The sequence below is a fragment of the Macaca fascicularis genome, chromosome 6 (genome assembly GCF_037993035.2).
Source record: "Macaca fascicularis isolate 582-1 chromosome 6, T2T-MFA8v1.1".
NCBI classification, from domain to species: domain Eukaryota; kingdom Metazoa; phylum Chordata; class Mammalia; order Primates; family Cercopithecidae; genus Macaca; species Macaca fascicularis.
In genome coordinates, this window is record NC_088380.1 from 47,693,515 (window position 1) to 47,718,956 (window position 25,442).

Genomic DNA, 25,442 nt, shown 5'->3' on the forward strand with positions numbered 1-25,442 from the left:
GCTATGGTGAAAAAGGAAATATCCTCAGATGAAATCTGGGAAGAAACTTTCTGAGAAAATGCTCTGTGATGTGTGACTTCCACACACAGAGTTACATCTGTATTTCGTGGATGTCCTTGCTAGCCCTATTTCTGTGGAATCTGAGAACAGATATTTCGGATTCCTTTGAAGACTATAGGGCCAAAGGAAATATACTCCGATTACAAAGAGAAAGAAGCTTTCTGAGAAACTTCTTTGTGTTCTGTGAAATCATCTCACAGAGTTACAGCTTTCCCCTCAAGAAGCCTTTCACTAAGACAGTTCTTGTGGAATTGGCAAAGTGATATTTGGAAGCCCAAAGAGGGCTATGGTGAAAAAGGAAATATCCTCAGATGAAATCTGGAAAGAAACTTTCTGAGAAACTGCTCTGTGATGTGTGACTTCCACTCTCAGAGTTACATCTGTATTTCGAGGATCTCTTTGCTAGCCTTATTTCTGTGGAATCTGAGATCAGATATTTCGGATCCCGTTCAAGACTATAGGGCCAAAGGAAATATCCTCCGATAACAAAGAGAAAGAAGCTTTCTGAGAAACTTCTTTGTGTTCTGTGAAATCATCTCTCAGAGTTACAGCTTTCCCCTCAAGCAGCCTTTCGCTAAGACAGTTCTTGAGGAATTGGCAAAGTGATATTTCGAAGCCCATATAGGGCTATGGTGAAAAAAGAAATATCCTCAGATGAAATCTGGAAAGAAGCTTTCTGAGAAACTGCTTAGTGTTCTGTTAATTCATCTAACAGAGTTACATCTGTATTTCATGGATCTCTTTGCTAGCCTTATTTCTGTGGAATCTGAGAACAGATATTTCAGATCCCTTTGAAGAATATAGGGCCAAAGGAAATATCCTGCGATAACAAAGAGAAAGAAGTTTTCTGAGAAACTTCTTTGTGTTCTGTGAAATCATCTCACAGAGTTACAGCTTTCTCATCAAGAAACGTTTCGTTGAGACATTTTTTGTGGAATTGGCAAAATGATATTTGGAAGCCCATAGAGGGCTACGGTGAAAAAGGAAATATCCTCAGATGAAATCTGGAAAGAAGCTTTCTGAGAAGCTGCTCTGTGATGTGTGACTTCCACACACAGAGTTACATCTGTATTTCGTGGATCTCTTTGCTAGCCTTATTTCTGTGGAATCTGAGAACAGATATTTCGGATCCCTTTTAAGACTATAGAGCCAAAGGAAATATCCTCCGATAACAAAGAGAAAGAAACTTTCTGAGAAACTTCTTTGTGTTCTGTGAAATCATCTCACAGAGTTACAGCTTTCCCCTCAAGAAGCCTTTCGCTAAGACAGTTCTTGTGGAATTGGCAAAGTGATATTTGGAAGCCCATAGAGGGCTATGGTGAAAAAGGAAATATCCTCAGATGAAATCTGGACAGAAGCTTTCTAAGAAAATGCTCTGTGATGCGAGACTTCCACACACAGAGTTACATCTGTGTTTCGTGGATCTCTACGCTAGCCTTATTTCTGTGTAATCTGAGAACAGATATTTCGGATCCCTTTGAAGACTATAGGGCCAAAGGAAATATCCTCCGATAACAAAGAGAAAGAAGCTTTCTGAGAAACTTGTTTGTGTTCTGTGAAATCATCTCACAGAATTACAGCTTTCCCCTCAAGAAGCCTTTCGCTAAGACAGTTCTTGTGGAATTGGCAAAGTGATATTTGGAACCCCTAGAGGGGTATGGTGAAAAAGGAAATATCCTCAGATGAAATCTGGAAAGAAGTTTTCTGAGAAACTGCTCTGTGATGTGTGACTTCCACACACGGAGTTACATCTGTATTTCGTGGATATCTTTGCTAGCCTTATTTCTGTGGAATCTGAGAACAGATATTTCGGATCCCTTTGATGACTATAGGACCAAAGGAAATATCCTCCGATAACAAAGAGAAAGAAGCTTTCTGAGAAACTTCTTTGTGTTCTGAGAAATCATCTCACAGAGTTACAGCTTTCCCCTCAAGAAGCCTTTCGCTAAGACAGTTCTTGTGGAATTGGCAAAGTGATATTTGGAAGCCCATAGAGGGCTATGGTGAAAAAGGAAATATCCTCAGATGAAATCTGGGAAGAAACTTTCTGAGAAAATGCTCTGTGATGTGTGACTTCCACACACAGAGTTACATCTGTATTTCGTGGATGTCCTTGCTAGCCCTATTTCTGTGGAATCTGAGAACAGATATTTCGGATTCCTTTGAAGACTATAGGGCCAAAGGAAATATACTCCGATTACAAAGAGAAAGAAGCTTTCTGAGAAACTTCTTTGTGTTCTGTGAAATCATCTCACAGAGTTACAGCTTTCCCCTCAAGAAGCCTTTCACTAAGACAGTTCTTGTGGAATTGGCAAAGTGATATTTGGAAGCCCAAAGAGGGCTATGGTGAAAAAGGAAATATCCTCAGATGAAATCTGGAAAGAAACTTTCTGAGAAACTGCTCTGTGATGTGTGACTTCCACTCTCAGAGTTACATCTGTATTTCGAGGATCTCTTTGCTAGCCTTATTTCTGTGGAATCTGAGATCAGATATTTCGGATCCCGTTCAAGACTATAGGGCCAAAGGAAATATCCTCCGATAACAAAGAGAAAGAAGCTTTCTGAGAAACTTCTTTGTGTTCTGTGAAATCATCTCTCAGAGTTACAGCTTTCCCCTCAAGTAGCCTTTCGCTAAGACAGTTCTTGAGGAATTGGCAAAGTGATATTTCGAAGCCCATATAGGGCTATGGTGAAAAAAGAAATATCCTCAGATGAAATCTGGAAAGAAGCTTTCTGAGAAACTGCTTAGTGTTCTGTTAATTCATCTAACAGAGTTACATCTGTATTTCATGGATCTCTTTGCTAGCCTTATTTCTGTGGAATCTGAGAACAGATATTTCAGATCCCTTTGAAGAATATAGGGCCAAAGGAAATATCCTGCGATAACAAAGAGAAAGAAGTTTTCTGAGAAACTTCTTTGTGTTCTGTGAAATCATCTCACAGAGTTACAGCTTTCTCATCAAGAAACGTTTCGTTGAGACATTTTTTGTGGAATTGGCAAAATGATATTTGGAAGCCCATAGAGGGCTACGGTGAAAAAGGAAATATCCTCAGATGAAATCTGGAAAGAAGCTTTCTGAGAAGCTGCTCTGTGATGTGTGACTTCCACACACAGAGTTACATCTGTATTTCGTGGATCTCTTTGCTAGCCTTATTTCTGTGGAATCTGAGAACAGATATTTCGGATCCCTTTTAAGACTATAGAGCCAAAGGAAATATCCTCCGATAACAAAGAGAAAGAAACTTTCTGAGAAACTTCTTTGTGTTCTGTGAAATCATCTCACAGAGTTACAGCTTTCCCCTCAAGAAGCCTTTCGCTAAGACACTTCTTGTGGAATTGGCAAAGTGATATTTGGAAGCCCATAGAGGGCTATGGTGAAAAAGGAAATATCCTCAGATGAAATCTGGACAGAAGCTTTCTAAGAAAATGCTCTGTGATGCGAGACTTCCACACACAGAGTTACATCTGTGTTTCGTGGATCTCTACGCTAGCCTTATTTCTGTGTAATCTGAGAACAGATATTTCGGATCCCTTTGAAGACTATAGGGCCAAAGGAAATATCCTCCGATAACAAAGAGAAAGAAGCTTTCTGAGAAACTTGTTTGTGTTCTGTGAAATCATCTCACAGAATTACAGCTTTCCCCTCAAGAAGCCTTTCGCTAAGACAGTTCTTGTGGAATTGGCAAAGTGATATTTGGAACCCCTAGAGGGGTATGGTGAAAAAGGAAATATCCTCAGATGAAATCTGGAAAGAAGTTTTCTGAGAAACTGCTCTGTGATGTGTGACTTCCACACACGGAGTTACATCTGTATTTCGTGGATATCTTTGCTAGCCTTATTTCTGTGGAATCTGAGAACAGATATTTCGGATCCCTTTGATGACTATAGGACCAAAGGAAATATCCTCCGATAACAAAGAGAAAGAAGCTTTCTGAGAAACTTCTTTGTGTTCTGAGAAATCATCTCACAGAGTTACAGCTTTCCCCTCAAGAAGCCTTTCGCTAAGACAGTTCTTGTGGAATTGGCAAAGTGATATTTGGAAGCCCATAGAGGGCTATGGTGAAAAATGAAATATCCTCAGATGAAATCTGGAAAGAAGCTTTCTGAGAAACTGCTTAGTGTTCTGTTAATTCATCTCACAGAGTTACATCTGTATTTCGTGGATCTCTTTGCTAGCCTTATTTCTGTGGTATCTGAGAACAGATATTTCGGATCCCTTTGATGACTATAGGGCCAAAGGAAATATCCTCCTATAACAAAGAGAAAGAAGCTTTCTGAGAAACTTCTTTGTGTTCTGTGAAATCATCTCACAGAGTTACAGCTTTCCCCTCAAAAAGCTTTTCACTAAGACAGTTCTTGTGGAATTCGCAAAGTGATATTTGGAAGCCCATAGAGGGCTATTGTGAAAAAGGAAATATCCTCAGATGAAATCTGGAAAGAAGCTTTCTGAGAAACTGCTTAGTGTTCTGTTAATTCATCTCACCGAGTTACATCTGTATTTCGTGGATCTCTTTGCTAGCCTTATTTCTGTGGAATCTGAGAACAGATATTTCGGATCCCTTTGATGACTATAGGGCCAAAGGAAATATCCTCCGATAACAAAGAGAAAGAAGCTTTCTGAGAAACTTCTTTGTGTTCTGTGAAATCATCTCACAGAGTTACAGCTTTCCCCTCAAAAAGCTTTTCACTAAGACAGTTCTTGTGGAATTGGCAAAGTGATATTTGGAAGCCCATAGAGGGCTATTGTGAAAAAGGAAATATCCTCAGATGAAATCTGGAAAGAAGCATTCTGATAAGCTGCTCTGTGATGTGTGACTTCCACACACAGAGTTACATCTGTATTTCGTGGATCTCTTTGCTAGCCTTATTTCTGTGGAATCTGAGAACAGATATTTCGGATCCCTTTTAAGACTATAGAGCCAAAGGAAATATCCTCCGATAACAAAGAGAAAGAAACGTTTTGAGAAAATTCTTTGTGTTCTGTGAAATCATCTCACAGAGTTACAGCTTTTCCCTCAAGAAGCCTTTCGCTAAGACAGTTCTTGTGGAATTGGCAAAGTGATAGTTGGAAACCCATAGAGGGCTATGGTGAAAAAGGAAATATCCTAAGATGAAATCGGAAAGAAGCTTTATGAGAAGATACTCTGGGATGTGTGACTTCCACTCACAGAGTTACATCTGTATTTCGTGGATCTCTTTGCTAGCCTTTTATCTGTGGAATCTGAGAACAGATATTTCGGATCCCTTTGAAGACTATAGGGCCAAAGGAAATATCCTGCGATAACAAAGAGAAAGAAGCTTTCTGAGAAACTTCTTTGTGTTCTGTGAAATCATCTCACAGAGTTACAGCTTTCCCCTCATGAAGCCTTTCGGTAAGACAGTTCTTGTGGAATTGGCAAAGTGATATTTGGAAGCCCATAGAGGGCTATTGTGAAAAAGGAAATATCCTCAGATGAAATCTGGAAAGAAGCTTTCTGAGAAACTGCTTAGTGTTCTGTTAATTCATCTCACAGAGTTACATCTGTATTTCGTGGATCTCTTTGCTAGCCTTATTTCTGTGGAATCTGAGAACAGATATTTCGGATCCCTTTGATGACTATAGGGCCAAAGGAAATATCCTCCTATAACAAAGAGAAAGAAGCTTTCTGAGAAACTTCTTTGTGTTCTGTGAAATCATCTCACAGAGTTACAGCTTTCCCCTCAAAAAGCTTTTCACTAAGACAGTTCTTGTGGAATTGGCAAAGTGATATTTGGAAGCCCATAGAGGGCTATTGTGAAAAAGGAAATATCCTCAGATGAAATCTGGAAAGAAGCTTTCTGAGAAACTGCTTAGTGTTCTGTTAATTCATCTCACAGAGTTACATCTGTATTTCGTGGATCTCTTTGCTAGCCTTATTTCTGTGGAATCTGAGAACAGATATTTCGGATCCCTTTGATGACTATAGGGCCAACGGAAATATCCTCCGATAACAAAGAGAAAGAAGCTTTCTGAGAAACTTCTTTGTGTTCTGTGAAATCATCTCACAGAGTTACAGCTTTCCCCTCAAAAAGCTTTTCACTAAGACAGTTCTTGTGGAATTGGCAAAGTGATATTTGGAAGCCCATAGAGGGCTATTGTGAAAAAGGAAATATCCTCAGATGAAATCTGGAAAGAAGCATTCTGATAAGCTGCTCTGTGATGTGTGACTTCCACACACAGAGTTACATCTGTATTTCGTGGATCTCTTTGCTAGCCTTATTTCTGTGGAATCTGAGAACAGATATTTCGGATCCCTTTTAAGACTATAGAGCCAAAGGAAATATCCTCCGATAACAAAGAGAAAGAAACTTTTTGAGAAACTTCTTTGTGTTCTGTGAAATCATCTCACAGAGTTACAGCTTTCCCCTCAAGAAGCCTTTCGCTAAGACAGTTCTTGTGGAATTGGCAAAGTGATAGTTGGAAACCCATAGAGGGCTATGGTGAAAAAGGAAATATCCTAAGATGAAATCGGAAAGAAGCCTTATGAGAAGATACTCTGGGATGTGTGACTTCCACTCACAGAGTTACATCTGTATTTCGTGGATCTCTTTGCTAGCCTTTTATCTGTGTAATCTGAGAACAGATATTTCGGATCCCTTTGAAGACTATAGGGCCAAAGGAAATATCCTGCGATAACAAAGAGAAAGAAGCTTTCTGAGAAACTTCTTTGTGTTCTGTGAAATCATCTCACAGAGTTACAGCTTTCCCCTCAAGAAGCCTTTCGGTAAGACAGTTCTTGTGGAATTGGCAAAGTGATATTTGGAGGCGCATAGAGGGCTATGGTGAAAAAGGAAATATACTCAGATGAAGTCTGGAAAGAAGCTTTCTGAGAAGCTGCTCTGTGATGTGTGACTTCCACACACAGAGTTACATCTGTATTTCGTGGATGTCCTTGCTAGTCCTATTTCTGTGGAATCTGAGAACAGATATTTCGGATTCCTTTGGAGACTATAGGGCCAAAGGAAATATACTCCGATTACAAAGAGAAAGAAGCTTTCTGAGAAACTTCTTTGTGTTCTGTGAAATCATCTCACAGAGTTACAGCTTTCCCCTCAAGAAGCCTTTCACTAAGACAGTTCTTGTGGAATTGGCAAAGTGATATTTGGAAGCCCAAAGAGGGCTATGGTGAAAAAGGAAATATCCTCAGATGAAATCTGGAAAGAAACTTTCTGAGGAACTGCTCTGTGATGTGTGACTTTCACTCACAGAGTTACATCTGTATTTCGAGGATCTCTTTGCTAGCCTTATTTCTGTGGAATCTGAGATCAGATATTTCGGATCCCGTTCAAGACTATAGGGCCAAAGGAAATATCCTCCGATAACAAAGAGAAAGAAGCTTTCTGAGAAACTTCTTTGTGTTCTGTGAAATCATCTCTCAGAGTTACAGCTTTCCCCTCAAGAAGCCTTTCGCTAAGACAGTTCTTGAGGAATTGGCAAAGTGATATTTCGAAGCCCATATAGGGCTATGGTGAAAAAAGAAATATCCTCAGATGAAATCTGGAAAGAAGCTTTCTGAGAAACTGCTTAGTGTTCTGTTAATTCATCTAACAGAGTTCCATCTGTATTTCATGGATCTCTTTGCTAGCCTTATTTCTGTGGAATCTGAGAACAGATATTTCAGATCCCTTTGAAGAATATAGGGCCAAAGGAAATATCCTGCGATAACAAAGAGAAAGAAGTTTTCTGAGAAACTTCTTTGTGTTCTGTGAAATCATCTCACAGAGTTACAGCTTTCTCATCAAGAAACCTTTCGTTGAGACATTTTTTGTGGAACTGGCAAAATGATATTTGGAAGCCCATAGAGGGCTATGGTGAAAAAGGAAATATCCTCTGATGAAATCTGGAAAGAAGCTTTCTGAGAAACAGCTCTGTGATGTGTGACATCCACTAACAGAGTTACATCTGTATTTCGTGGATCTCTTTGCTAGCCTTATTTCTGTGGAATCTGAGAACAGATATTTCGGATCCCTTTTAAGACTATAGAGCCAAAGGAAATATCCTCCGATAACAAAGAGAAAGAAACTTTCTGAGAAACTTCTTTTTGTTCTGTGAAATCATCTCACAGAGTTACAGCTTTCCCCTCAAGAAGCCTTTCGCTAAGACAGTTCTTGTGGAATTGGCAAAGTGATATTTGGAAGCCCATAGAGGGCTATGGTGAAAAAGGAAATATCCTCAGATGAAATCGGACAGAAGCTTTATGAGAAGATGCTCTGTGATGTGTGACTTCCACTCACAGAGTTACATCTGTATTTCGTGGATCTCTTTGCTAGCCTTATTTCTGTTGAATCTGAGAACAGATATTTCGGATTCCTTTGAAGAGTATAGGGCCAAAGTAAATATCCTCCGATAACAAAGAGAAAGAAGCTTTCTGAGAAACTTCTTTGTGTTCTGTGAAATCATCTCACAGAGTTACAGCTTTCCCCTCAAGAAGCCTTTCACTAAGACAGTTCTTTTGGAATTGGCAAAGTGATATTTGGAAGCCCATAGAGGGCTATGGTGAAAAATGAAATATCCTCAGATGAAAACTGGAAAGAAGCTTTCTGAGAAACTGCTTAGTGTTCTGTTAATTCATCTCACAGAGTTACATCTGTATTTTGTGGATCTCTTTGCTAGCCTTATTTCTGTGGAATCTGAGAACAGATATTTCGGATCCCTTTGATGACTATAGGGCCAAAGGAAATATCCTCCGATAACAAAGAGAAAGAAGCTTTCTGAGAAACTTCTTTGTGTTCTGTGAAATCATCTCACAGAGTTACAGCTTTCCCCTCAAAAAGCTTTTCACTAAGACAGTTCTTGTGGAATTGGCAAAGTGATATTTGGAAGCCCATAGAGGGCTATTGTGAAAAAGGAAATATCCTCAGATGAAATCTGGAAAGAAGCTTTCTGAGAAAGGGCTTAGTGTTCTGTTAATTCATCTAACAGAGTTACATCTGTATTTCATGGATCTCTTTGCTAGCCTTATTTCTGTGGAATCTGAGAACAGATATTTCGGATCCCTTTGAAGAATATAGGGCCAAAGGAAATATCCTGCGATAAAAAAGAGAAAGAAGCTTTCTGAGAAACTTCTTTATGTTCTGTGAAATCATCTCACAGAGTTACAGCTTTCCCATGAAGAAGCCTTTCGTTAAGTCATTTTTTGTGGAATTGGCAAAATGATATTTGGAAACCCATAGAGGGCTATGGTGAAAAAGGAAATATCCTCAGATGAAATCTGGAAAGAAGCTTTCTGAGAAACAGCTCTGTGATGTTTGACATCCACTCACAGAGTTACATCTGTATTTCGTAGATCTCTTTGCTAGCCTTATTTCTGTGGAATCTGAGAACAGATATTTCGGATCCCTTTGAAGACTCTAGGGCCAAAGGAAATATCCTCCGATAACAAAGAGAAAGAAGCTTTCTGAGAAACTTCTTTGTGTTCTGTGAAATCATCTTACAGAGTTACAGCTTTCCCCTCAGGAAGTCTTTCACTAAGACAGTTCTTGTGGAATTGGCAAAGTGATATTTGGAGGCGCCTAGAGGGCTATGGTGAAAAAGGAAATATCCTCAGATGAAATCTCGAAGGAAGCTTTCTGATAAGCTGCTCTGTGATGTGTGACTTCCACACACAGAGTTACATCTGTATTTCGTGGATCTCTTTGCTAGCCTTATTTCTGTGGAATCTGAGAACAGATATTTCGGATCCCTTTTAAGACTATAGAGCCAAAGGAAATATCCTCCGATAACAAAGAGAAAGAAACTTTTTGAGAAACTTCTTTGTGTTCTGTGAAATCATCTCACAGAGTTACAGCTTTCCCCTCAAGAAGCCTTTCGCTAAGACAGTTCTTGTGGAATTGGCAAAGTGATAGTTGGAAACCCATAGAGGGCTATGGTGAAAAAGGAAATATCCTAAGATGAAATCGGAAAGAAGCTTTATGAGAAGATACTCTGGGATGTGTGACTTCCGCTCACAGAGTTACATCTGTATTTCGTGGATCTCTTTGCTAGCCTTTTATCTGTGGAATCTGAGAACAGATATTTCGGATCCCTTTGAAGACTATAGGGCCAAAGGAAATATCCTGCGATAACAAAGAGAAAGACGCTTTCTGAGAAACTTCTTTGTGTTCTGTGAAATCATCTCACAGAGTTACAGCTTTCCCCTCAAGAAGCCTTTCGGTAAGACAGTTCTTGTGGAATTGGCAAAGTGATATTTGGAGGCGCATAGAGGGCTATGGTGAAAAAGGAAATATACTCAGATGAAATCTGGAAAGAAGCTTTCTGAGAAGCTGCTCTGTGATGTTTGACTTCCACACACAGAGATACATCTGTATTTCGTGGATCTCTTTGCTAGCCTTATTTCTGTGGAATCTGAGAACAGATATTTCGGATCCCGTTCAAGACTATAGGGCCAAAGGAAATATCCTCCGATAACAAAGAGAAAGAAGCTTTCTGAGAAACTTCTTTGTGTTCTGTGAAATCATCTCTCAGAGTTACAGCTTTCCCCTCAGAAGCCTTTCGCTAAGACAGTTCTTGAGGAATTGGCAAAGTGATATTTCGAAGCCCATATAGGGCTATGGTGAAAAAAGAAATATCCTCAGATGAAATCTGGAAAGAAGCTTTCTGAGAAAGTGCTTAGTGTTCTGTTAATTCATCTAACAGAGTTACATCTGTATTTCATGGATCTCTTTGCTAGCCTTATTTCTGTGGAATCTGAGAACAGATATTTCAGATCCCTTTGAAGAATATAGGGCCAAAGGAAATATCCTGCGATAACAAAGAGAAAGAAGTTTTCTGAGAAACTTCTTTGTGTTCTGTGAAATCATCTCACAGAGTTACAGCTTTCTCATCAAGAAACCTTTCGTTGAGACATTTTTTGTGGAATAGGCAAAATGATATTTGGAAGCCCATAGAGGGCTATGGTGAAAAAGGAAATATCCTCTGATGAAATCTGGAAAGAAGCTTTCTGAGAAACAGCTCTGTGATGTGTGACATCCACTAACAGAGTAACATCTGTATTTCGTGGATCTCTTTGCTAGCCTTATTTCTGTGGAATCTGAGAACAGATATTTCGGATCCCTTTGATGACTATAGGGCCAAAGGAAATATCCTCCGATAACAAAGAGAAAGAAGCTTTCTGAGAAACTTCTTTGTGTTCTGTGAAATCATCTCACAGAGTTACAGCTTTCCCCTCAAGAAGCTTTTCACTAAGACAGTTCTTGTGGAATTGGCAAAGTGATATTTGGAAGCCCATAGAGGGCTATTGTGAAAAAGGAAATATCCTCAGATGAAATCTGGAAAGAAGCTTTCTGAGAAAGGGCTTAGTGTTCTGTTAATTCATCTAAAAGAGTTACATCTGTATTTCATGGATCTCTTTGCTAGCCTTATTTCTGTGGAATCTGAGAACAGATATTTCGGATCCCTTTGAAGAATATAGGGCCAAAGGAAATATCCTGCGATAACAAAGAGAAAGAAGCTTTCTGAGAAACTTCTTTATGTTCTGTGAAATCATCTCACAGAGTTACAGCTTTCCCATGAAGAAGCCTTTCGTTAAGTCATTTTTTGTGGAATTGGCAAAATGATATTTGGAAACCCATAGAGGGCTATGGTGAAAAAGGAAATATCCTCAGATGAAATCTGGAAAGAATCTTTCTGAGAAACAGCTCTGTGATGTTTGACATCCACTCACAGAGTTACATCTGTATTTCGTAGATCTCTTTGCTAGCCTTATTTCTGTGGAATCTGAGAACAGATATTTCGGATCCCTTTCAAGACTCTAGGGCCAAAGGAAATATCCTCCGATAACAAAGAGAAAGAAGCTTTCTGAGAAACTTCTTTGTGTTCTGTGAAATCATCTCACAGAGTTACAGCTTTCCCCTCAGGAAGCCTTTCACTAAGACAGTTCTTGTGGAATTGGCAAAGTGATATTTGGAGTCGCATAGAGGGCTATGGTGAAAAAGGAAATATCCTCAGATGAAATCTGGAAAGAAGCTTTCTGATAAGCTGCTCTGTGATGTGTGACTTCCACACACAGAGTTACATCTGTATTTCGTGGATCTCTTTGCTAGCCTTATTTCTGTGGAATCTGAGAACAGATATTTCGGATCCCTTTTAAGACTATAGAGCCAAAGGAAATATCCTCCGATAACAAAGAGAAAGAAACTTTTTGAGAAACTTCTTTGTGTTCTGTGAAATCATCTCACAGAGTTACAGCTTTCCCCTCAAGAAGCCTTTCGCTAAGACACTTCTTGTGGAATTGGCAAAGTGATATTTGGAAGCCCATAGAGGGCTATGGTGAAAAAGGAAATATCCTCAGATGAAATCTGGACAGAAGATTTCTAAGAAAATGCTCTGTGATGCGAGACTTCCACACACAGAGTTACATCTGTGTTTCGTGGATCTCCACGCTAGCCTTATTTCTGTGTAATCTGAGAACAGATATTTCGGATCCCTTTGAAGACTATAGGGCCAAAGGAAATATCCTCCGATAACAAAGAGAAAGAAGCTTTCTGAGAAACTTCTTTGTGTTCTGTGAAATCATCTCACAGAGTTACAGCTTTCCCCTCAAGAAGCCTTTCACTAAGACAGTTCTTGTGGAATTGGCAAAGTGATATTTGGAAGCCCATAGAGGGCTATGGTGAAAAAGGAAATATCCTCAGATGAAATCTGGAAAGAAACTTTCTGAGAAACTGCTCTGTGATGTGTGACTTCCACACACAGAGTTACATCTGTATTTCGTGGATGTCCTTGCTAGCCCTATTTCTGTGGAATCTGAGAACAGATATTTCGGATTCCTTTGAAGACTATAGGGCCAAAGGAAATATACTCCGATTACAAAGAGAAAGATGCTTTCTGAGAAACTTCTTTGTGTTCTGTGAAATCATCTCACAGAGTTACAGCTTTCCCCTCAAGAAGCCTTTCACTAAGACAGTTCTTGTGGAATTGGCAAAGTGATATTTGGAAGCCCAAAGAGGGCTATGGTGAAAAAGGAAATATCCTCAGATGAAATCTGGAAAGAAACTTTCTGAGAAACTGCTCTGTGATGTGTGACTTCCACTCACAGAGTTACGTCTGTATTTCGAGGATCTCTTTGCTAGCCTTATTTCTGTGGAATCTGAGATCAGATATTTCGAATCCCGTTCAAGACTATAGGGCCAAAGGAAATATCCTCCGATAACAAAGAGAAAGAAGCTTTCTGAGAAACTTCTTTGTGTTCTGTGAAATCATCTCTCAGAGTTACAGCTTTCCCCTCAAGAAGCCTTTCGCTAAGACAGTTCTTGAGGAATTGGCAAAGTGATATTTGGAAGCCCATATAGGGCTATGGTGAAAAAAGAAATATCCTCAGATGAAATCTGGAAAGAAGCTTTCTGAGAAACTGCTTAGTGTTCTGTTAATTCATCTAACAGAGTTACATCTGTATTTCATGGATCTCTTTGCTAGCCTTATTTCTGTGGAATCTGAGAACAGATATTTCAGATCCCTTTGAAGAATATAGGGCCAAAGGAAATATCCTGCGATAACAAAGAGAAAGAAGTTTTCTGAGAAACTTCTTTGTGTTCTGTGAAATCACCTCACAGAGTTACAGCTTTCTCATCAAGAAACCTTTCGTTGAGACATTTTTTGTGGAATTGGCAAAATGATATTTGGAAGCCCATAGAGGGCTATGGTGAAAAAGGAAATATCCTCTGATGAAATCTGGAAAGAAGCTTTCTGAGAAACAGCTCTGTGATGTGTGACATCCACTAACAGAGTAACATCTGTATTTCGTGGATCTCTTTGCTAGCCTTATTTCTGTGGAATCTGAGAACAGATATTTCGGATCCCTTTAAAGACTCTAGGGCCAAAGGAAATATCCTGTGATAACAAAGAGAAAGAAGCTTTCTGAGAAACTTCTTTGTGTTCTGTGAAATCATCTCACAGAATTACAGCTTTCCCCTCAAGAAGCCTTTCACTAAGACAGTTCTTGTGGAATTGGCAAAGTGATATTTGGAGGCGCATAGAGGGCTATGGTCAAAAAGGAAATATCCTCAGATGAATTCTGGAAAGAAGCTTTCTGAGAAGCTGCTCTGTGATGTGTGACTTCCACACACAGAGTTACATCTGTATTTCGTGGATCTCTTTGCTAGCCTTATTTCTGTGGAATCTGAGAACAGATATTTCGGATCCCTTTTAAGACTATAGAGCCAAAGGAAATATCCTCCGATAACAAAGAGAAAGAAACTTTCTGAGAAACTTCTTTGTGTTCTGTGAAATCATCTCACAGAGTTACAGCTTTCCCCTCAAGAAGCTTTTCGCTAAGACAGTTCTTGTGGAATTGGCAAAGTGATATTTGGAAGCCCATAGAGGGCTATGGTGAAAAAGGAAATATCCTCAGATGAAATCGGACAGAAGCTTTATGAGAAGATGCTCTGTGATGTGTGACTTCCACTCACAGAGTTACATCTGTATTTCGTGGATCTCTTTGCTAGCCTTATTTCTGTTGAATCTGAGAACAGATATTTCGGATTCCTTTGAAGAGTATAGGGCCAAAGGAAATATCCTCCGATAACAAAGAGAAAGAAGCTTTCTGAGAAACTTCTTTGTGTTCTGTGAAATCATCTCACAGAGTTGCAGCTTTCCCCTCAAGAAGCCTTTCACTAAGACAGTTCTTGTGGAATTGGCAAAGTGATATTTGGAAGCCCATAGAGGGCTATGGTGAAAAATGAAATATCCTCAGATGAAATCTGGAAAGAAGCTTTCTGAGAAACTGCTTAGTGTTCTGTTAATTCATCTCACAGAGTTACATCTGTATTTCGTGGATCTCTTTGATAGCCTTATTTCTGTGGAATCTGAGAACAGATATTTCGGATCCCTTTGATGACTATAGGGCCAAAGGAAATATCCTCCGATAACAAAGAGAAAGAAGCTTTCTGAGAAACTTCTTTGTGTTCTGTGAAATCATCTCACAGAGTTACAGCTTTCCCCTCAAGAAGCTTTTCACTAAGACAGTTCTTGTGGAATTGGCAAAGTGATATTTGGAAGCCCATAGAGGGCTATTGTGAAAAAGGAAATATCCTCAGATGAAATCTGGAAAGAAGCTTTCTGAGAAAGGGCTTAGTGTTCTGTTAATTCATCTAACAGAGTTACATCTGTATTTCATGGATCTCTTTGCTAGCCTTATTTCTGTGGAATCTGAGAACAGATATTTCGGATCCCTTTGAAGAATATAGGGCCAAAGGAAATATCCTGCGATAACAAAGAGAAAGAAGCTTTCTGAGAAACTTCTTTATGTTCTGTGAAATCATCTCACAGAGTTACAGCTTTCCCATGAAGAAGCCTTTCGTTAAGTCATTTTTTGTGGAATTGGCAAAATGATATTTGGAAACCCATAGAGGGCTATGGTGAAAAAGGAAATATCCTCAGATGAAATCTGGAAAGAAGCTTTCTGAGAAACAGCTCTGTGATGTTTGACATCCACTCACAGAGTTACATCTGTATTTCGTAGATCTCTTTGCTAGCCTTATTTCTGTGGAATCTGAGAACAGATATTTCGGATCCCTTTGAAGACTCTAGGGCCAAAGGAAATATCCTCCGATAACAAAGAGAAAGATGCTTTCTGAGAAACTTCTTTGTGTTCTGTGAAATCATCTCACAGAGTTACAGCTTTCCCCTCAGGAAGCCTTTCACTAAGACAGTTCTTGTGGAATTGGCAAAGTGATATTTGGAGTCGCATAGAGGGCTATGGTGAAAAAGGAAATATCCTCAGATGAAATCTGGAAAGAAGCTTTCTGATAAGCTGCTCTGTGATGTGTAACTTCCACACACAGAGTTACATCTGTATTTCGTGGATCTCTTTGCTAGCCTTATTTCTGTGGAATCTGAGAACAGATATTTCGGATCCCTTTTAAGACTATAGAGCCAAAGGAAATATCCTCCGATAACAAAGAGAAAGAAACTTTTTGAGAAACTTCTTTGTGTTCTGTGAAATCATCTCACAGAGTTACAGCTTTCCCCTCAAGAAGCCTTTCGCTAAGACAGTTCTTGTGGAATTGGCAAAGTGATAGTTGGAAACCCATAGAGGGCTATGGTGAAAAAGGAAATATCCTAAGATGAAATCGGAAAGAAGCTTTATGAGAAGATACTCTGGGATGTGTGACTTCCACTCACAGAGTTACATCTGTATTTCGTGGATCTCTTTGCTAGCCTTTTATCTGTGGAATCTGAGAACAGATATTTCGGATCCCTTTGAAGACTATAGGGCCAAAGGAAATATCCTGCGATAACAAAGAGAAAGAAGCTTTCTGAGAAACTTCTTTGTGTTCTGTGAAATCATCTCACAGAGTTACAGCTTTCCCCTCAAGAAGCCTTTCGGTAAGACAGTTATTGTGGAATTGGCAAAGTGATATTTGGAGGCGCATAGAGGGCTATTGTGAAAAAGGAAATATACACAGATGAAATCTGGAAAGAAGCTTTCTGAGAAGCTGCTCTGTGATGTGTGACTTCCACACACAGAGTTACATCTGTATTTCGTGGATCTCTTTGCTAGCCTTATTTCTGTTGAATCTGAGAACAGATATTTCGGATCCCTTTGAAGACTATAGGGCCAAAGGAAATATCCTCCGATAACAAAGAGAAAGAAGCTTTCTGAGAAACTTCTTTGTGTTCTGTGAAATCATCTCACAGAGTTACAGATTTCCCCTCAAGAAGCCTTTCACTAAGACAGTTCTTGTGGAATTGGCAAAGTGATATTTGGAAGCCCATAGAGGGCTATGGTGAAAAAGGAAATATCCTCAGATGAAATCTGGAAAGAAACTTTCTGAGAAACTGCTCTGTGATGCGAGACTTCCACACACAGAGTTACATCTGTATTTCGTGGATGTCCTTGCTAGCCCTATTTCTGTGGAATCTGAGAACAGATATTTCGGATTCCTTTGAAGACTATAGGGCCAAAGGAAATATACTCCGATTACAAAGAGAAAGAAGCTTTCTGAGAAACTTCTTTGTGTTCTGTGAAATCATCTCACAGAGTTACAGCTTTCCCCTCAAGAAGCCTTTCACTAAGACAGTTCTTGTGAAATTGGCAAAGTGATATTTGGAAGCCCAAAGAGGGCTATGGTGAAAAAGGAAATATCCTCAGATGAAATCTGGAAAGAAACTTTCTGAGAAACTGCTCTGTGATGTGTGACTTCCACTCACAGAGTTACATCTGTATTTCGAGGATCTCTTTGCTAGCCTTATTTCTGTGGAATCTGAACACAGATATTTCGGATCCCTTTAAAGACTCTAGGGCCAAAGGAAATATCCTGCGATAACAAAGAGAAAGAAGCTTTCTGAGAAACTTCTTTGTGTTCTGTGAAATCATCTCACAGAGTTACAGCTTTCCCCTCAGGAAGCCTTTCACTAAGACAGTTCTTGTGGAATTGGCAAAGTGATATTTGGAGGCGCATAGAGGGCTATGGTGAAAAAGGAAATATCCTCAGATGAAATCTGGAAAGAAGCTTTCTGAGAAGCTGCTCTGTGATGTGTGACTTCCACACACAGAGTTACATCTGTATTTCGTGGATCTCTTTGCTAGCCTTATTTCTGTGGAATCTGAGAACAGATATTTCGGATCCCTTTTAAGACTATAGAGCCAAAGGAAATATCCTCCGATAACAAAGAGAAAGAAACTTTCTAAGAAACTTCTTTGTGTTCTGTGAAATCATCTCACAGAGTTACAGCTTTCCCCTCAAGAAGCCTTTCGCTAAGACAGTTCTTGTGGAATTGGCAAAGTGATATTTGGAAGCCCATAGAGGGCTATGGTGAAAAAGGAAATATCCTCAGATGAAATCGGACAGAAGCTTTATGAGAAGATGCTCTGTGATGTGTGACTTCCACACACAGAGTTACATCTGTATTTCGTGGATCTCTTTGCTAGCCTTATTTCTGTTGAATCTGAGAACAGATATTTCGGATTCCTTTGAAGAGTATAGGGCCAAAGTAAATATCCTCCGATAACAAAGAGAAAGAAGCTTTCTGAGAAACTTCTTTGTGTTCTGTGAAATCATCTCACAGAGTTACAGCTTTCCCCGCAAGAAGACTTTCGCTAAGACAGTTCTTGTGGAATTGGCAAAGTGATATTTGGAAGCCCAAAGAGGGCTATGGTGAAAAAGGAAATATCCTCAGATGAAATCTGGACAGAAGCTTTCTAAGAAAATGCTCTGTGATGCGAGACTTCCACACACAGAGTTACATCTGTGTTTCGTGGATCTCTACGCTAGCCTTATTTCTGTGTAATCTGAGAACAGATATTTCGGATCCCTTTGAAGACTATAGGGCCAAAGGAAATATCCTCCGATAACAAAGAGAAAGAAGCTTTCTGAGAAACTTGTTTGTGTTCTGTGAAATCATCTCACAGAATTACAGCTTTCCCCTCAAGAAGCCTTTCGCTAAGACAGTTCTTGTGGAATTGGCAAAGTGATATTTGGAACCCCTAGAGGGCTATGGTGAAAAAGGAAATATCCTCAGATGAAATCTGGAAAGAAGTTTTCTGAGAAACTGCTCTGTGATGTGTGACTTCCACACACAGAGTTACATCTGTATTTCGTGGATCTCTTTGCTAGCCTTATTTCTGTGGAATCTGAGAACAGATATTTCGGATCCCTTTTAAGACTATAGAGCCAAAGGAAATATCCTCCGATAACAAAGAGAAAGAAACTTTTTGAGAAACTTCTTTGTGTTCTGTGAAATCATCTCACAGAGTGACAGCTTTCCCCTCAAGAAGCCTTTCGCTAAGACAGTTCTTGTGGAATTGGCAAAGTGATAGTTGGAAACCCATAGAGGGCTATGGTGAAAAAGGAAATATCCTAAGATGAAATCGGAAAGAAGCTTTATGAGAAGATACTCTGGGATGTGTGACTTCCACTCACAGAGTTACATCTGTATTTCGTGGATCTCTTTGCTAGCCTTTTATCTGTGGAATCTGAGAACAGATATTTCGGATCCCTTTGAAGACTATAGGGCCAAAGGAAATATCCTGCGATAACAAAGAGAAAGAAGCTTTCTGAGAAACTTCTTTGTGTTCTGTGAAATCATCTCTCAGAGTTACAGCTTTCCCCTCAAGAAGCCTTTCGCTAAGACAGTTCTTGAGGAATTGGCAAAGTGATATTTGGAAGCCCATATAGGGCTATGGTGAAAAAAGAAATATCCTCAGATGAAATCTGGAAAGAAGCTTTCTGAGAAACTGCTTAGTGTTCTCTTAATTCATCTAACAGAGTTACATCTGTATTTCATGGATCTCTTTGCTAGCCTTATTTCTGTGGAATCTGAGAACAGATATTTCAGATCCCTTTGAAGAATATAGGGCCAAAGGAAATATCCTGCGATAACAAAGAGAAAGAAGTTTTCTGAGAAACTTCTTTGTGTTCTGTGAAATCATCTCACAGAGTTACAGCTTTCTCATCAAGAAACCTTTCGTTGAGACATTTTTTGTGGAATTGGCAAAATGATATTTGGAAGCCCATAGAGGGCTATGGTGAAAAAGGAAATATCCTCTGATGAAATCTGGAAAGAAGCTTTCTGAGAAACAGCTCTGTGATGTGTGACATCCACTAACAGAGTTACATCTGTATTTCGTGGATCTCTTTGCTAGCCTTATTTCTGTGGAATCTGAGAACAGATATTTCGGATCCCTTTAAAGACTCTAGGGCCAAAGGAAATATCCTGCGATAACAAAGAGAAAGAAGCTTTCTGAGAAACTTCTTTGTGTTCTGTGAAATCATCTCACAGAATTACAGCTTTCCCCTCAAGAAGCCTTTCACTAAGACAGTTCTTGTGGAATTGGCAAAGGGATATTTGGAGGCGCATAGAGGGCTATGGTGAAAAAGGAAATATCCTCAGATGAAATCTGGAAAGAAGCTTTCTGAGAAGCTGCTCTGTGATGTGTGGCTTCCACACACAGAGTTACATCTGTATTTCGTGGATCTCTTTGCTAGCCTTATTTCTGTGGAATCTGAGAACAGATATTTCGGATCCCTTTTAAGACTATAGAGCCAAAGGAAATATCCTCCGATAACAAAGAGAAAGAAACTTTCTGAGAAACTTCCTTGTGTTCTGTGAAATCATCTCACAGAGTTACAGCTTTCCCCTCAAGAAGCCTTTCGCTAAGACAGTTCTTGAGGAATTGGCAAAGTGATATTTCGAAGCCCATATAGGGCTATGGTGAAAAAAGAAATATCCTCAGATGAAATCTGGAAAGAAGCTTTCTGATAAACTGCTTAGTGTTCTGTTAATTCATCTAACAGAGTTACATCTGTATTTCATGGATCTCTTTGCTAGCCTTATTTCTGTGGAATCTGAGAACAGATATTTCAGATCCCTTTGAAGAATATAGGGCCAAAGGAAATATCCTGCGATAACAAAGAGAAAGAAGTTTTCTGAGAAACTTCTTTGTGTTCTGTGAAATCATCTCACAGAGTTACAGCTTTCTCATCAAGAAACCTTTCGTTGAGACATTTTTTGTGGAATTGGCAAAATGATATTTGGAAGCCCATAGAGGGCTACGGTGAAAAAGGAAATATCCTCTGATGAAATCTGGAAAGAAGCTTTCTGAGAAACAGCTCTGTGATGTGTGACATCCACTAACAGAGTTACATCTGTATTTCGTGGATCTCTTTGCTAGCCTTATTTCTGTGGAATCTGAGAACAGATATTTCGGATCCCTTTAAAGACTCTAGGGCCAAAGGAAATATCCTGCGATAACAAAGAGAAAGAAGCTTTCTGAGAAATTTCTTTGTGTTCTGTGAAATCATCTCACAGAATTACAGCTTTCCCCTCAAGAAGCCTTTCACTAAGACAGTTCTTGTGGAATTGGCAAAGAGATATTTGGAGGCGCATAGAGGGCTATGGTGAAAAAGGAAATATCCTCAGATGAAATCTGGAAAGAAGCTTTCTGAGAAGCTGCTCTGTGATGTGTGACTTCCACACACAGAGTTACATCTGTATTTCGTGGATCTCTTTGCTAGCCTTATTTCTGTGGAATCTGAGAACAGATATTTCGGATCCCTTTTAAGACTATAGAGCCAAAGGAAATATCCTCCGATAACAAAGAGAAAGAAACTTTCTAAGAAACTTCTTTGTGTTCTGTGAAATCATCTCACAGAGTTACAGCTTTCCCCTCAAGAAGCCTTTCGCTAAGACAGTTCTTGTGGAATTGGCAAAGTGATATTTGGAAGCCCATAGAGGGCTATGGTGAAAAAGGAAATATCCTCAGATGAAATCGGACAGAAGCTTTATGAGAAGATGCTCTGTGATGTGTGACTTCCACTCACAGAGTTACATCTGTATTTCGTGGATCTCTTTGCTAGCCTTATTTCTGTTGAATCTGAGAACAGATATTTCGGATTCCTTTGAAGAGTATAGGGCCAAAGTAAATATCCTCCGATAACAAAGAGAAAGAAGCTTTCTGAGAAACTTCTTTGTGTTCTGTGAAATCATCTCACAGAGTTACAGCTTTCCCCTCAAGAAGCCTTTCGCTAAGACAGTTCTTGTGGAATTGGCAAAGTGATATTTGGAAGCCCATAGAGGGCTATGGTGAAAAAGGAAATATCCTCAGATGAAATCTGGACAGAAGCTTTCTAAGAAAATGCTCTGTGATGCGAGACTTCCACACACAGAGTTACATCTGTGTTTCGTGGATCTCTACGCTAGCCTTATTTCTGTGTAATCTGAGAACAGATATTTCGGATCCCTTTGAAGACTATAGGGCCAAAGGAAATATCCTCCGATAACAAAGAGAAAGAAGCTTTCTGAGAAACTTCTTTGTGTTCTGTGAAATCATCTCACAGAGTTACAGCTTTCCCCTCAAGAAGCCTTTCACTAAGACAGTTCTTGTGGAATTGGCAAAGTGATATTTGGAAGCCCATAGAGGGCTATGGTGAAATAGGAAATATCCTCAGATGAAATCTGGAAAGAAACTTTCTGAGAAACTGCTCTGTGATGTGTGACTTCCACACACAGAGTTACATCTGTATTTCGTGGATGTCCTTGCTAGCCCTATTTCTGTGGAATCTGAGAACAGATATTTCGGATTCCTTTGAAGACTATAGGGCCAAAGGAAATATACTCCGATTACAAAGAGAAAGAAGCTTTCTGAGAAACTTCTTTGTGTTCTGTGAAATCATCTCACAGAGTTACAGCTTTCCCCTCAAGAAGCCTTTCACTAAGACAGTTCTTGTGGAATTGGCAAAGTGATATTTGGAAGCCCAAAGAGGGCTATGGTGAAAAAGGAAATATCCTCAGATGAAATCTGGAAAGAAACTTTCTGAGAAACTGCTCTGTGATGTGTGACTTCCACTCACAGAGTTACATCTGTATTTCGAGGATCTCTTTGCTAGCCTTATTTCTGTGGAATCTGAGATCAGATATTTCGGATCCCGTTCAAGACTATAGGGCCAAAGGAAATATCCTCCGATAACAAAGAGAAAGAAGCTTTCTGAGAAACTTCTTTGTGTTCTGTGAAATCATCTCTCAGAGTTACAGCTTTCCCCTCAAGAAGCCTTTCGCTGAGACAGTTCTTGAGGAATTGGCAAAGTGATATTTGGAAGCCCGTATAGGGCTATGGTGAAAAAAGAAATATCCTCAGATGAAATCTGGAAAGAAGCTTTCTGAGAAACTGCTTAGTGTTCTGTTAATTCATCTAACAGAGTTACATCTGTATTTCATGGATCTCTTTGCTAGCCTTATTTCTGTGGAATCTGAGAACAGATATTTCAGATCCCTTTGAAGAATATAGGGCCAAAGGAAATATCCTGCGATAACAAAGAGAAAGAAGTTTTCTGAGAAACTTCTTTGTGTTCTGTGAAATCATCTCACAGAGTTACAGCTTTCTCATCAAGAAACCTTTCGTTGAGACATTTTTTGTGGAATTGGCAAAATGATATTTGGAAGCCCATAGAGGGCTACGGTGAAAAAGGAAATATCCTCTGATGAAATCTGGAAAGAAGCTTTCTGAGAAACAGCTCTGTGATGTGTGACATCCACTAACAGAGTTACATCTGTATTTCGTGGATCTCTTTGCTAGCCTTATTTCTGTGGAATCTGAGAAAAGATATTTCGGATCCCTTTAAAGAATCTAGGGCCAAAGGAAATATCCTGCGATAACAAAGAGAAAGAAGCTTTCTGAGAAACTTCTTTGTGTTCTGTGAAATCATCTCACAGAATTACAGCTTTCCCCTCAAGAAGCCTTTCACTAAGACAGTTCTTGTGGAATTGGCAAAGTGATATTTGGAGGCGCATAGAGGGCTATGGTGAAAAAGGAAATATCCTCAGATGAAATCTGGAAAGAAGCTTTCTGAGAAGCTGCTCTGTGATGTGTGACTTCCACACACAGAGTTACATCTGTATTTCGTGGATCTCTTTGCTAGCCTTATTTCTGTTGAATCTGAGAACAGATATTTCGGATTCCTTTGAAGAGTATAGGGCCAAAGTAAATATCCTCCGATAACAAAGAGAAAGAAGCTTTCTGAGAAACTTCTTTGTGTTCTGTGAAATCATCTCACAGAGTTACAGCTTTCCCCTCAAGAAGCCTTTCGCTAAGACAGTTCTTGTGGAATTGGCAAAGTGATATTTGGAAGCCCATAGAGGGCTATGGTGAAAAAGGAAATATCCTCAGATGAAATCTGGACAGAAGCTTTCTAAGAAAATGCTCTGTGATGCGAGACTTCCACACACAGAGTTACATCTGTGTTTCGTGGATCTCTACGCTAGCCTTATTTCTGTGTAATCTGAGAACAGATATTTCGGATCCCTTTGAAGACTATAGGGCCAAAGGAAATATCCTCCGATAACAAAGAGAAAGAAGCTTTCTGAGAAACTTCTTTGTGTTCTGTGAAATCATCTCACAGAATTACAGCTTTCCCCTCAAGAAGCCTTTCGCTAAGACAGTTCTTGTGGAATTGGCAAAGTGATATTTGGAACCCCTAGAGGGCTATGGTGAAAAAGGAAATATCCTCAGATGAAATCTGGAAAGAAGTTTTCTGAGAAACTGCTCTGTGATGTGTGACTTCCACACACGGAGTTACATCTGTATTTCGTGGATATCTTTGCTAGCCTTATTTCTGTGGAATCTGAGAACAGATATTTCGGATCCCTTTGATGACTATAGGACCAAAGGAAATATCCTCCGATAACAAAGAGAAAGAAGCTTTCTGAGAAACTTCTTTGTGTTCTGAGAAATCATCTCACAGAGTTACAGCTTTCCCCTCAAGAAGCCTTTCGCTAAGACAGTTCTTGTGGAATTGGCAAAGTGATATTTGGAAGCCCATAGAGGGCTATGGTGAAAAATGAAATATCCTCAGATGAAATCTGGAAAGAAGCTTTCTGAGAAACTGCTTAGTGTTCTGTTAATTCATCTCACAGAGTTACATCTGTGTTTCGTGGATCTCTTTGCTAGCCTTATTTCTGTGGAATCTGAGAACAGATATTTCGGATCCCTTTGATGACTATAGGGCCAAAGGAAATATCCTCCGATAACAAAGAGAAAGAAGCTTTCTGAGAAACTTCTTTGTGTTCTGTGAAATCATCTCACAGAGTTACAGCTTTCCCCTCAAAAAGCTTTTCACTAAGACAGTTCTTGTGGAATTGGCAAAGTGATATTTGGAAGCCCATAGAGGGCTATTGTGAAAAAGGAAATATCCTCAGATGAAATCTGGAAAGAAGCTTTCTGAGAAACTGCTTAGTGTTCTGTTAATTCATCTAACAGAGTTACATCTGTATTTCATGGATCTCTTTGCTAGCCTTATTTCTGTGGAATCTGAGAACAGATATTTCGGATCCCTTTGAAGAATATAGGGCCAAAGGAAATATCCTGCGATAACAAAGAGAAAGAAGCTTTCTGAGAAACTTCTTTGTGTTCTGTGAAATCATCTCACAGAGTTACAGCTTTCCCATGAAGAAGCCTTTCGTTAAGTCATTTTTTGTGGAATTGGCAAAATGATATTTGGAAACCCATAGAGGGCTATGGTGAAAAAGGAAATATCCTCAGATGAAATCTGGAAAGAAGCTTTCTGAGAAACAGCTCTGTGATGTGTGACATCCACTCACAGAGTTACATCTGTATTTCGTAGATCTCTTTGCTAGCCTTATTTCTGTGGAATCTGAGAACAGATATTTCGGATCCCTTTGAAGACTCTAGGGCCAAAGGAAATATCCTCCAATAACAAAGAGAAAAAAGCTTTCTGAGAAACTTCTTTGTGTTCTGTGAAATCATCTCACAGAGTTACAGCTTTCCCCTCAGGAAGCCTTTCACTAAGACAGTTCTTGTGGAATTGGCAAAGTGATATTTGGAGGCGCATAGAGGGCTATGGTGAAAAAGGAAATATCCTCAGATGAAATCTGGAAAGAAGCTTTCTGATAAGCTGCTCTGTGATGTGT